This window comes from Pristiophorus japonicus, unplaced genomic scaffold (assembly GCF_044704955.1).
Source record: "Pristiophorus japonicus isolate sPriJap1 unplaced genomic scaffold, sPriJap1.hap1 HAP1_SCAFFOLD_224, whole genome shotgun sequence".
Taxonomy (NCBI): domain Eukaryota; kingdom Metazoa; phylum Chordata; class Chondrichthyes; family Pristiophoridae; genus Pristiophorus; species Pristiophorus japonicus.
The window spans coordinates 543,883-556,075 of NW_027251951.1; positions in this window are offsets into that span (position 1 = coordinate 543,883).

Here is a 12,193-nt window from a genome sequence, read left to right on the forward strand (position 1 = left end):
GGTCGGGCCCTCACTGCCTCCCCCCACCCTGCTGTCGGGAGTGGCTGCCTCAACTTGTGAGGCTTCCTGCAGCCTTCTCCCTGCCTCAAAGGCCTGCCTGAAGCACTTTCACACAGGTAGGAACATGGTTTATTTAATCTTTTCTTTGCTTATAAATGTTTATTCAGGTTGGAATTATTTGTATAATATTTGTATAAGTATAACTAAAGATTTATTGTAGAATGTAATGACTTCCCTTCCCCCCGCCCCCCCCCCCCCCGCCCACCTCGTTCCGGACGCCTAATTTGTAACCTGTGCCTGATTTTTTTAATGTGTAGACAAGGTTTTTTCAGGCGTACAAAAATCTTCACTTGCTCCATTCTAAGTTAGTTTGGAGTACGTTTTCACTGTGGAAACTTTCAAATCAGGCATCAGTGGCCGGACACGCCCCCTTTTGAAAAAAAAATTCTGTTCAAAAGTGAAACTATTCTAACTGACTAGAACTGCAGAAAACTTAAATGTGGAGAATTCCGATTTATAAGATACTCCGTTCTCCACCACTTGCTCCTAAAAATCAGGAGCAAATCATGTGGAAACTTGACAGGCTGAGCTAGCAGTGGTAGCATATGTGTTCAGATACCCTAGTGAATTCCCAACTCCCTATACGATATGTTCAGACCTTCCGGGAATATTAGGGGACTGAGAGTCTAGCAAGAAGGAGGAACTAAAGGAAATCCTTATTGGTCAGAAAATTGTGTTAGGAAAATTGATGGGATTGAAGGCCGATAAGTCCCCGGGACCTGATAGTCTGCATTCCAGAGTACTTAAGGAAGTGGCCCTAAAAATAGTGGATGCATTGCTGGTCATTTTCCAACATTCTATAGACTCTGGATCAGTCTCTATGGACTGGAGGGTAGCTAATGTCACCCCACTTTTTAAAAAAGGAGGGAGAGAGAAAATAGGGAATTATAGACTGGTCAGCCTGACATCGGTGGTGGGGAAAATGTTGGAATCACTTATTAAACATGTAATAGTAGCGCATTTGGAAAGCAGTGACAGGATCGGACCAAGTCAGCATGGATTTATGAAAGGGAAATCATGCTTGACAAATCTTCTAGAATTTTTTGAGGATGTAACTAATTGAGTGGACAAGGGAGAACCAGTGGATGTGGTGTATTTGGACTTTCAAAAGGCTTTTGACAAGGTTCCACACAAGAGATTAATGTGCAAAATTAAAGCACATAGTATTGAGGGTAATGTATTGATGTGGATAGAGAACTGGTTGACAGACAGGAAGCAAAGAGTAGGAATAAACGGGTCCTTTTCAGAATGGCAGGCAGTGACGAGTGGAGTACCGCAGGGTTCAGTGCTGGGACCTCAGCTATTTATAATATACATTGATGATTTAGACAAAGGAATTGAATGTATTATCTCCAAGTTTGCAGATGACACTAAGCTGGGTGGCAGTGTGAGCCATGAGGAGGATGCTAAGAGTGACTTGGACAGGTGAGGTGCGTGGGCAAATACATGGCAGAAGCAGTATAATGTAGATAAATGTGAGGTTATCCACTTTGGTGGTAAAAATAGGAAGGCAGATTATTATCTGAATGGTGACAGATTTGGAAAAGGGGAGGTGCAACAAGACCTGGGTGTCATGGTACATCAGTCATTGAAAGTTGGCATGCAGGTACAGAAGGCGGTGAAGAAGGCAAATGGCATGTTGGCCTTCATAGCGAGAGAATTTGAGTAAAGGAGTAGGGAGGTCTTACTAAAGTTGTACAGTGTTTTGGTGAGGCCATACTTTGAATATTGTGTACCGTCTTGGTCTCCTAATCTGAGGAAGGATGTTCTTGCTATTGAGGGAGTGCAGCGAAGGTTCACCACACTGATGCCCGGGATGACAGGACTGACATATGAAGAAAGACTGGATCAACTAGGCTTATATTCAATGGAATTTAGAAGAATGAGAGGGGATCTCATAGAAACATCTAAAATTCTGACGGGATTGGACAGATTAGATGCAGGAAGAATGTTCCCGATGTTGGGGAAGTTCAGAACAGGGGTCACAGTCTAAGGATAAGGGGTAAGCCATTTAGGACCGAGATGAGGAGAAACCTCTTCACTCAGAGAGTTGTGACCATGTGGAATTCTCTACCACAGAAAGTTGTTGAGGCCAGTTCGTTAGATATATTCAAAAGGGAGTTAGATGTGACCCTTACGGCTAAAGGGATCAAGGGGTATGGAGAGAAAACAGGAATGGGGTACTGAAGTGCATGATCAGCCATGATCATATTGAATGGTGGTGCAGGTTCGAAGGGCCAAATGGTCTACTCCTACACCTATTTTCTATCTTTCTATGTTTCCATGTTCACTTGTAACTCTTATACAGTGTATTTAGCCATATGGGCTAGGCGAGGGTTTAAGTCCTCAGACGAAAAACCGTTGGTGACGGCTCCGTTGTTAAAAGTCATTTTGGATGTCATGGGTAGGGACCAGAAGGATTATTACATCCAAAAAGTCAAAGCACACTCTAAGACACGGCCTAAGTGGAAAGGGAATGAAAAAGCAGACACACTGGGCAAAACAGGGGCAGGAGAACGGACACCTTGGGACCCATTTCACTGTGGACAGATTATGGCTGTAACAGGCAGAGAGGGGCCCAAAGAAGTACCATTGCCGCCTGATTTAAAACAGGCTCAGTAGCAGGTGCAGACCTTAGAGCAGCGATTAGAGACAAGATAGACAGGAAGTCGGTTGCGGGAACTTTGGGAGCTGTGGACATAGCTGTAAAGCACTGGAGCTGCGGGTGGATTCACTCTGGAGCATGCACGATGCTGAGAATGACGTGAATAGCACGTTTAGTGAGTTGATCGTACCGCAGGAAAAGGGTAAGCAGGCAGTTAGGAAATGGATGACCAACAGGAAGAGCAGTGCAAGGAAAATAGTGCAGGGGTCCCCTGCGGTCATCCCCCTGCAAAACAGATACACTGCTTTGGGTACTGTTGGAGGGGGGGGGATGACTCACCAGGGGAGGGCAGCAGCAGCCAAGTTCATGGCACCATGGGTGACTCCGCTCCATAGGAGGGCAGGGGAAAGAGTGGGAGAGCTATAGTGATAGGGGATTCTATTGTAAAGGGAATAGATAGGCGTTTCTGTGGCCGCAACCGAGACTCCAGGATGGTATGTTGCCTCCATGGTACAAGGGTCAAGGATGTCTCGGAACAGGTGCAGGGCATTCTGAAAAGGGAGGGTGAACAGCCTGTTGTCGTGGTGCATATAGGTACCAACGATATTGGTAATAAAAAGGGATGAGGTCCTACAAGACGAATTTAGGGATCTAGGAGCTAAATTAAAAAGTAGGACCTCAAAAGTAGTAATCTCAGGATTGCTATCAGTGCCACGTGCTAGTCAGAATAGGAATCGCAGGATAGCTCAGATTGGTGCAGCAGGGAGGGATTCAAATTCCTGGTACATTGGAACGGGGAAGAATTCTTGCAGCTAGGGCATGGAGGTCCAGGAGCTGGACATCCAGGGCCAGAAATGATGTGGGATAAAGTAGAAGCCATGGGATGGTGGCCCTGGCTTAGAAGTGATGTAAGGGATTATTGTCAGAATTGTTTGGCATGTGCCGCAAACAATCCAGACCCCCACCGGAAAAAGGATCCGTTGGGACACACAAGGAGGGTAGAGGGACCAAGGCAGTCTATACAGATAGATTCCATAGGGCCATTGCCCACCTCAGGCAGAGGCAATAAATATTGCTTGGTGTTAATAGATCTCTTTATAAAATGGGTGGAAGCTTTTTTTTTTAGGGTGACCACCACAGTCGTCACTGCAAAGATTTTGGTCCGAGAAGTATTTTCTCGATGGGGACTGCCCCTGATAGTAGAATCAGATCAAGGGAGTCATTTCACTGGAGCAGTAATGAAGGCTACCCTAAATCTGTTAGGGACACAGGGGAAATGGCATATGGAGTATAAACCTCAATCGTCAGGTCCAGTAGACAAACCAGACCCCCTAAAAGAGAGGCTTAGAAAGGAGATAGGAAATACCCCGAAGAAATGGGATGAGATCCTACCCCTAATACTGATGAGCCACCGAGCCAGTCTCTCTAAAAGTCCGGGACATTCCCTACATGCGCTGATGACAGGGAGACTAATGAGGACTCCGACCCATATCCTAGCACCAGTCCTGACCGAAAAGCAGATTAAAGAGGTCACACGGGACAGGTTTGTCAGAGATCTGTACGATACTCTGAAGGGGCTGCATTGAGAAGCAGCTAACAATATGGGCAGGCAGCACCAGCAGAATAAACTGCTGCTGGAACCCCGGGTTACACAGGAATGAAAGGTCGGGGATCAGGTAATGGTCAGGCATTTGGACCACTGTACAAATGACCATATAGCATTATAGACAAGGCAAGCCCGATGGTGTACACGATCCAGCTGCCAAAATGTATAAAATGGTTCCATATAAACCAGCGTAAGCTATACAACCCAGGAGAGTAAAAAGTGGGCCAAGGCCCAAGGAACTATAATGAGTTTGATCAGTGTAAGCCTTCCACCAATGCTGTGGGATGATGAGGATAGAGAGGTAAGGGATAGAGCAGCAAGACAGAGTGGTTGGGTACTGCGACCTAGGGTGCCCTGGATGCCTCTTCCATCTCCACCACCGAGTCTCCGTAAGCCCAAGCATCAGGATAAGAGGAGAGGGAAGCAGTGATCCTAAAAAGGTGTTATGTTCATATGTAAATAACTGAAAAAGGATCTGTGAGGGGGAGGCCCCCACAGAACAAAAATATTTTCTTTCATTTTTTGTCTCCATAGGAGTGAATCGATCCAGGGATACAAGACGAGGTGGACATTGTGGATAGGCCTGTGGATGGCCATTATTATTAAAGAATTGTGAGATCGGGGAGACACTGGGGAGATTTGGGTGTATGGGAGGAACTTGTCCCACTGTAAATCAAGGGGGAGCCATGCAGTGCAACAAGGGCACAAACGCCTATGCTCACACTGGGAGTGGACTAGGGTGGTTAAGGTCAAATTCAACCAAATACTCCAGACAAACCAGAAACAAACTTGGGGAGGTGTCAGTATCCTGCCCCAGGCTAAACATCACGACCAGGAAGGTATGGGTGAGCGAGGGTAGACGAGTTTGTCGAGAATGTAAAGGGATTACCCCCATGGGAGGATGGTGGTGGTTACTGTTATGTCCTTACACACTACAGCAAATCAACACGAGGCACATACTGGAGACAAGGTCACTCTGTGACCTGTACCTTTATTCACAGGAGCAAGAAGTGATGACCCTGCGTGGGACCTCCCTTTATATACCTGGATGACCAGGTGAGGAGTGTCTCCCTCTGTGGTCAAGGTGTGCATTTCTTATGTGTATACAGTGTACAGTGTTGTTACATGAAGGTTACAGTTACATGAAGGTTACAAACATGACATCACCTCCCCCCAACGTGTTTGGGTCAAAGATTGAGTCTTTCAGGCGGTCGACGCTCTCTCGTGGAGCGCCGCAATTGGGGCTCTGGTTGTTGAGCCTTGGCATGCGTCTTTGTCACCTGTGGTGATTCCGGCTCGTCCAGGCTAGCCGCAGGGACTGTGCATGCTGCTGATGGTTCTTGTTGCTCATTCACTGGCAGTGGTGTGGGCAGCATCTTATGATTTTCCTCAGGTTCCTCAGTGTCCATGCTGAACCTTTTCTTTACTTGGTCCAGATGCTTGCGGCATATCTGTCCATTATTAAGTCTGACTACTATGACTCTATTCCCCTCTTTACCAATTACAGTACCCTCGAGCCACTTGGGCCCCACAGCGTGATTAAGAACAAATACAGGGTCATCGATTTCTATGCATCTGCCCTTTGCGTTACGGCCGTGGCACTCATTTTGGAACTCAACAATGTCTGACAGGACTGGATGGATGAGGGACAGCCGAGTTTTAAGTGTACGTTTCATGAGTAGTTCTGCGGGCGGGACTCCCGTGAGTGAGTGCAATCTGGACCTATCGGCCAGCAGGAGGCGCAGTAGATGGTATTGAAGGGAGGGTCCTTGAATCCGGAGCATGCCTTGCTTTATTATTTGGACCGCACGTTCTGCCTAGCCATTGGAAGCTGGCTTGAACGGTGCTGTCCTGACATGTTTGATGCCAATACCCGACATGAACTCCTGGAATTCATAACTGGTGAAGCACGGGCAGTTGTTGCTAACCAGGATGTCGGCAGGCCATGGGTTGCAAAGACCACACGCAGATTCTCCACTGTGGTGAATGTCGTGCACGAATTCAATATGATACACTCGATCCATTTTGAGTACGCATCAACAACAATGAGGAACATTTTCCCCATGAACGGGCCCACGTAGTCTACATGAATGCGTGACCATGGCTTGGTGGGCCAGGGCCACGGGCTGAGTGGGGCTTCCCAAGGGGCATTGTCTAGCTGGGCACACGTCGTGCACCTGTGAACACAGTGTTCCAGGTCTGCATCAATTCCCGGCCACCATACTTGTGACCGGGCAATGGCCTTCATTAGCACAATGCCTGGGTACTCGCTGTGGAGTTCCCTGATAAATGCTTCCCCACTCCTCTGGGGCATGACTACCCGACTGCCCCATAGTCGGCAGTCGGCTTGGATGGAGAGTTCATCCATCCGTTTGTGCAACGGTCTGACCTCTTCAGGGCATGCTCCGTGTGTGGGCGCCCAACCCCCAGTCAGGACATATTTCTTAATCAGGGATAGGAGGGGGTCTCTGTTTGTCCAGGTTTTGATCTGGTGGGATGTGATGGGGGAGCCTGCGCTGTCAAAGGCATCGACAGCCATGACCATCTCAGCGCTTTGCTCCGCTGCCCTCTCAGTGGTGGCCAGTGGAAGCCTGCTGAGTGCATCAGCGCAATTTTCGGTGCCTGGCCGGTGCCGTATCGTGTAATCATATGCAGCCAGCGTGAGAGCTCATCGCTGGATGCGAGCTGACGCATTGGCTTTGACAGCTTTGCTGTTGGACAACAAGGATGTTAATGGCTTGTGGTCCGTTTCTAACTTGAACCTTCTGCCAAAAAGGTACTAGTGCATCTTTTTCACCCCGTAGACACATGCGAGTACTTCCTTTTCAACCATCCCATAACCCCTTTCTGCTTGGGAAAGCGACCTGGAAGCATAAGCCACAGGTTGGAGTTGGCCCTCATCATTACTCTGCAGCAACACGCACCCAACCCCATAGGATGATGCATCATATGTCAAAACCAATTTTTTACAGGGGTTGTACAGGGTCAATAGCTTATTAGAATAAAGCAAGTTCCGCGCCCGATTGAGAGCCCATTCCTGACAATCCCCCCAAAACCAATTGCAACCCTTACGCAGGAGCACGTGCAGCGGTTCCAACAATATACTTAAGTTCGGCAGAAAGCTCCCGAAATGGTTCAAGAGTCCCAGAAATGAACGCAACTCTGATGTGTTGTCGGGCCTGGGCGCGCGACGGATCGCCTCCATTTTGGATTCGGTAGGCCGGATCCCGTCTGCGGCAGCGCTCCTGCCCAAAAACTCGACCTCTGAGGCCAAAAACACACATTTGGACTTCTTTAGTCGCAGGCCTACCCGGTCCAGTCAGCGTGGCACCTCCTCCAGGTTGTGGAGGTGTTCCTCGGTGTCTCGACCTGTGATAAGGATGTCGTCCTGAAATATGATTGTTCCGGGGATGGATTTGAGCAGGCTTTCCATGTTCCTTTGAAAGATAGCAGCTGCTGAACGAATGCCAAACGGACACCTGTTGTAGACAAACAGCCCCTTGACCCTGTGTGGGACCTCCCTTTATATACCTGAATGACCAGGTGAGGAGTGTCTCCCACAAGTTCAACCCTGTGGTCAAGGTGTGCATTTCTTAGGTGTATACAGTGTACAGTGTTGTTACATGAAGGTTACAGTTACATGAAGGTTACAAATATGACAGTTACAAAAAACAGACAGGGGAAAAACTAATGCATCTACAGAGTGGGAGAAACTGGATAATAGTTCTAACAGGCGAACCACAGGAACTAAAGAAGGGGCAAAATTGTGCTGGGAAAAGTGGTGGAAGGAGTAACAAGGGATTTATGCCTGTGTGGTTGGATCTAGCCACAAATGCAGGAGAGGTGTGGGATTGTCTTTAAAAGGCAATGGCAGGATTCTGGGTCAGTAATTAATTGGACACAGGGTTTTGATTCCTGTGTAAACTTGAACCCGTCAAAAACAGTCAATGCAACCGAACTAATCGCGACCAAATTAATACCTCTCCCTAAAATATCGGCGATTCCAAACCAAGAAATTCCATGTCCTGTCCTAAAACCCAAGCCTAAGAATGGGCTGGAGTTGTTCCCAACTGGTAAGATGTTATATCATTCTGTATATTATGAAGTAGCGTCAATTATTCTAAATTTAACAGAGTTACAATTGCCCTGGTGGTGCCCGCCAGAAACGGAAAAGTTATATGAAAAATTGTTAAAGGAAATGTTTAAACAATTCTATCAAAAAGAATTACAGGGATGAGAGTCAGGAGGAAGCATACAAACCGAGACGGAAAAAGGGGCTAATGAGTGATGTAGCTGCAGCATTTAATACTGGGGCATCACTGGTAAATAGTGTGGACAACGCGCAGTTGCAAGTCCAAGTGAATACCTTAAGGGACCAGTTAAAGAAGATACTGGAGGAGGGTAGTGATATAGAGGGTAACTAACTACAGGAGGACCAGGTAATGATAATTCATTTGAAAGAGATGGTAGCTGAGGTGGAATCACATGCTCAGACCATCAATCCTTTAATCAGATCAAGCTGCTCAGAATGACATGTGTGTCATTTGCGGATTGGTTGTTAAATGAAGGACGCAGTAATTTAGAGGATTTAAAACAAGACCACTTACTGTCGTGGGTCAGTAACAAGCATGTAAAGGCATTGAGTGTCCATAACAACCTCCTGAATTCGTGCCAACTACAGTCAGCCTCTGAAGCGTATCCAGTCCCAGTCAACTGTGGTCAGAATAAACAATCTATAATGGGAATAGTGCTTTGAATACCAGTGTTGGATCAGTCACAACGACCCACACCTATATACCGGGTGGAAAACATTGGGGTAATTCGGAACGGGGTACATGTGAAACATCATAAAACCCTGCAGTATGTGGTAAAATTGGGAGACTCAATAACCGGTGCTGGCCTGGAGGGATGCCAGAGAGGAGGTACACATGTGATATTGTGCCCCTATCATCTGAACCCTTTCGACCGGCCGGGATGTGGGTTCAAGTACGAGGACGGGCAGCCTATAAGCTGTATCATGGAAGTGACGGCTCACGACCATGTTCCGCCAGAGATGGCGTACAATGGAAACGGGACATACTGTGTCACCACCAGCGAAAGTCGGTATAGAATACACCAGGATACTTGGTGCCCAGTGAGGGATTCTATCTTTTGTTTCAAACCCCAGGGAGAGACACAAGTAGCACAAGAAAGGACAATTCCTATTTCAGATTACAAGCACATAAGTGTCACAACCAATGGTACTTTACCGAACCTCCAGGAATACATATTACGTTTTGGATACGATATCCCGCCGTTACCCAAACATTTGCCTGAACTATTAAAGAACATCAAACTGTCCCACAACCATTATTATACGTTACACCAGGAGAATGATAAAGTAAGGGGAGAAATTGAGGAAATGGTGGCCCCTCCACGATGGGATCTGGGACTCAATATTGAAATCCTCCCCCCGGATTCGAATGGTATCACACTCATTAGTAATTGTACAGTTGATAATAGTATTCTATCTACTTGTCCTGTCCTGTAAATTAAAGAAAAGGATGAGGGAAGGGAATCTGGAAGGGTTATTAAAATAAACCCAGGCTGAAGTGTTGGTAAAAAGTTATAAACCGAAGTTAGATTAAGGCAAAACAACGTTTTGTTGTAAGAAATACTGTTGTGTTGTAAAAACATTTGGTTTTGTGAGTAAAAAAGAATGTAATGGGGAGATTTGACTGAAGGCTAAAATCACTCAAAACGCTCGTGGAAAAGAAGATGCCACCCAGAGTAATGTCTCTGAGTTTATTATATGAGATATTAAAAGGAGGGAGTGTCAGGGTACATCTATTTTTCTTGGAACAAGGCGCAGGAAGAAGCTATGAACAAACTGTTTTAAACTACCTGGGAGGGGAAAATGCGCCAGCCTGAGGCAAGTGATGACTCATCACCCATTGAAAGCAATCTCTGTGGTCAAGGACTAAACTTGATTATGCATACAGACAAAGAGATTGATACTATCTATCTGAGGAGCCCCGGAGGTTGATTGCCTACAGGGGTAAAACAGTTCACTCCAGAGACTACAAGTCTGCAAGAAACCAGGACTACAAAGGGCCCTACGAAATGCACATTTTTTGGATAACAGGGCATTAAGGATAAGGAGTTATCTTTTGCACTGTTGATTCTGTGTGCAAATTAGTAGCCATTCAAACTCCTCACCACAGTCAGTTAAACAAATCACCACATCGATCGAGATGCATTAATTGGACCCCGGCCCAATGGGAAACTTATTCAGACTATAGATATAAATATATGAACACAAGGGACGAAGAAAAAAATGAAGAAGGACAAACAGAGTGACAGAAGGACAGGAACAGGAACAGCACTGCAGAGAACAAACAGAAGAAGAACCAACCAGTCACGAACCTACAATAGCTACAGCCAGGGATGGTGATTGCATGTCTTAAGTCAATTTCTCTCAGAAGTCTAGTCCTGTAGCTTTAGTCGGTTTTTGATGCGTAATAAAACTGACACTGGGTTAAGCCACGTGTTGTCCTTTCCCACTATAAGTTCCGAGGTCTAAGAATCAGAGTAGAGTGAAAAACAAACACCCTACACCCTGTTGCTCTTAATATATTTCTAGAACATCTTTGGGTTTTCCTTAATTTTACTAGCCAAGAATTTTTCATGCTCTCTCTTACCATTCCTAATATCCTTTTTAATTTTACCTGTAACCTTCTATATTCCTCCAAAGATTCTATAATATTTAGCCGTCGGTATATGACATAAGCTTCCCTTTCTTTATCCTCTCCTGTAAGTCCCTATCATCCAGGGAGCTCTAGAAATGTTATTCCCACCCCTTTTCTTTAAGGGCACATGTTTGGCCTGAGCCTTCCGGATATCCTCCTTGAATGCTTCCCACTGTTACGACACTGATTTACCCACAAGTAGCTGTTTCCAGTCCACTGAGGCCAACTCACTCCAACTTAGCAAAGTGAGCTTTTCCCCAATTTGGGAGTTTTATTCCAGACCTATCCTCGTCTTTATCCGTAACTACTAACTTGAATCTGACTGAATTATGGTCACTGGCACCCAAGTGCTCTCCCATTAATACTCCTTCCACCTGCCCAGCTTCATACCCCAAAACTAAATCCAAAATCGTCCCCTCTCGTGTTGGGCTGTTACATACTGACTCGAAACGTTCTCTTGATTGCATTTTAAGAATTCCACATCTTCTATACCCTTCACACTATATTTGTCCCAATCAATATTCAGATAGTTAAAATCCCCTACTATAACTACCCTGTGATTTTTGGACTTCACAGCAGTTTGCCAACATATTTGCTCTTTTATCTCCCTCCCACTGTTTCGGGTCAGTAATACACACCCAGCACTGTGATCATCCCTTTTTTATTTTTCATTTCGACCCATCTGGCCTCATTTGATGATCCCTCTAACATATCATCCCTCCTCACCGCTGTAATAGTTTCTTTAATCAGTACCGTGACCCCTCATTTTTACCACGTTCTCTGTCTTGTCTAAAAATCCTGTAACCGGGAATATTGATCTGCCAAACCTGCCCCTCTTTCAGCCATGTCTCTGTAATGGCTATAATGTCATACTCCCAAGTATCTACCTGTGCTCTTAACTCATCCGCCTTATTCGTTATACTCCTTGCATTAAAGTATATACCATTTAGCACAAGAAGACCTCCTTGATTACTACTTACTAACCCTTGTTTCCTCTGTCTTACAGATTCGCTTTCTACATTCTTGCTATCCAATTTCTGCTTTACTTCCCTATTGAATCTATTCTCAGGTTCCCATTCCCCTGCCAAGCTGGTTTAAACTCTCCCCAACAGCACTAGAAAACTCCCCGCGAGGGTATTGGTCCTAGCGCTGTTGAGGTGCAAACTGTCTGGTTTGTACAGGTCCCATCTCCCC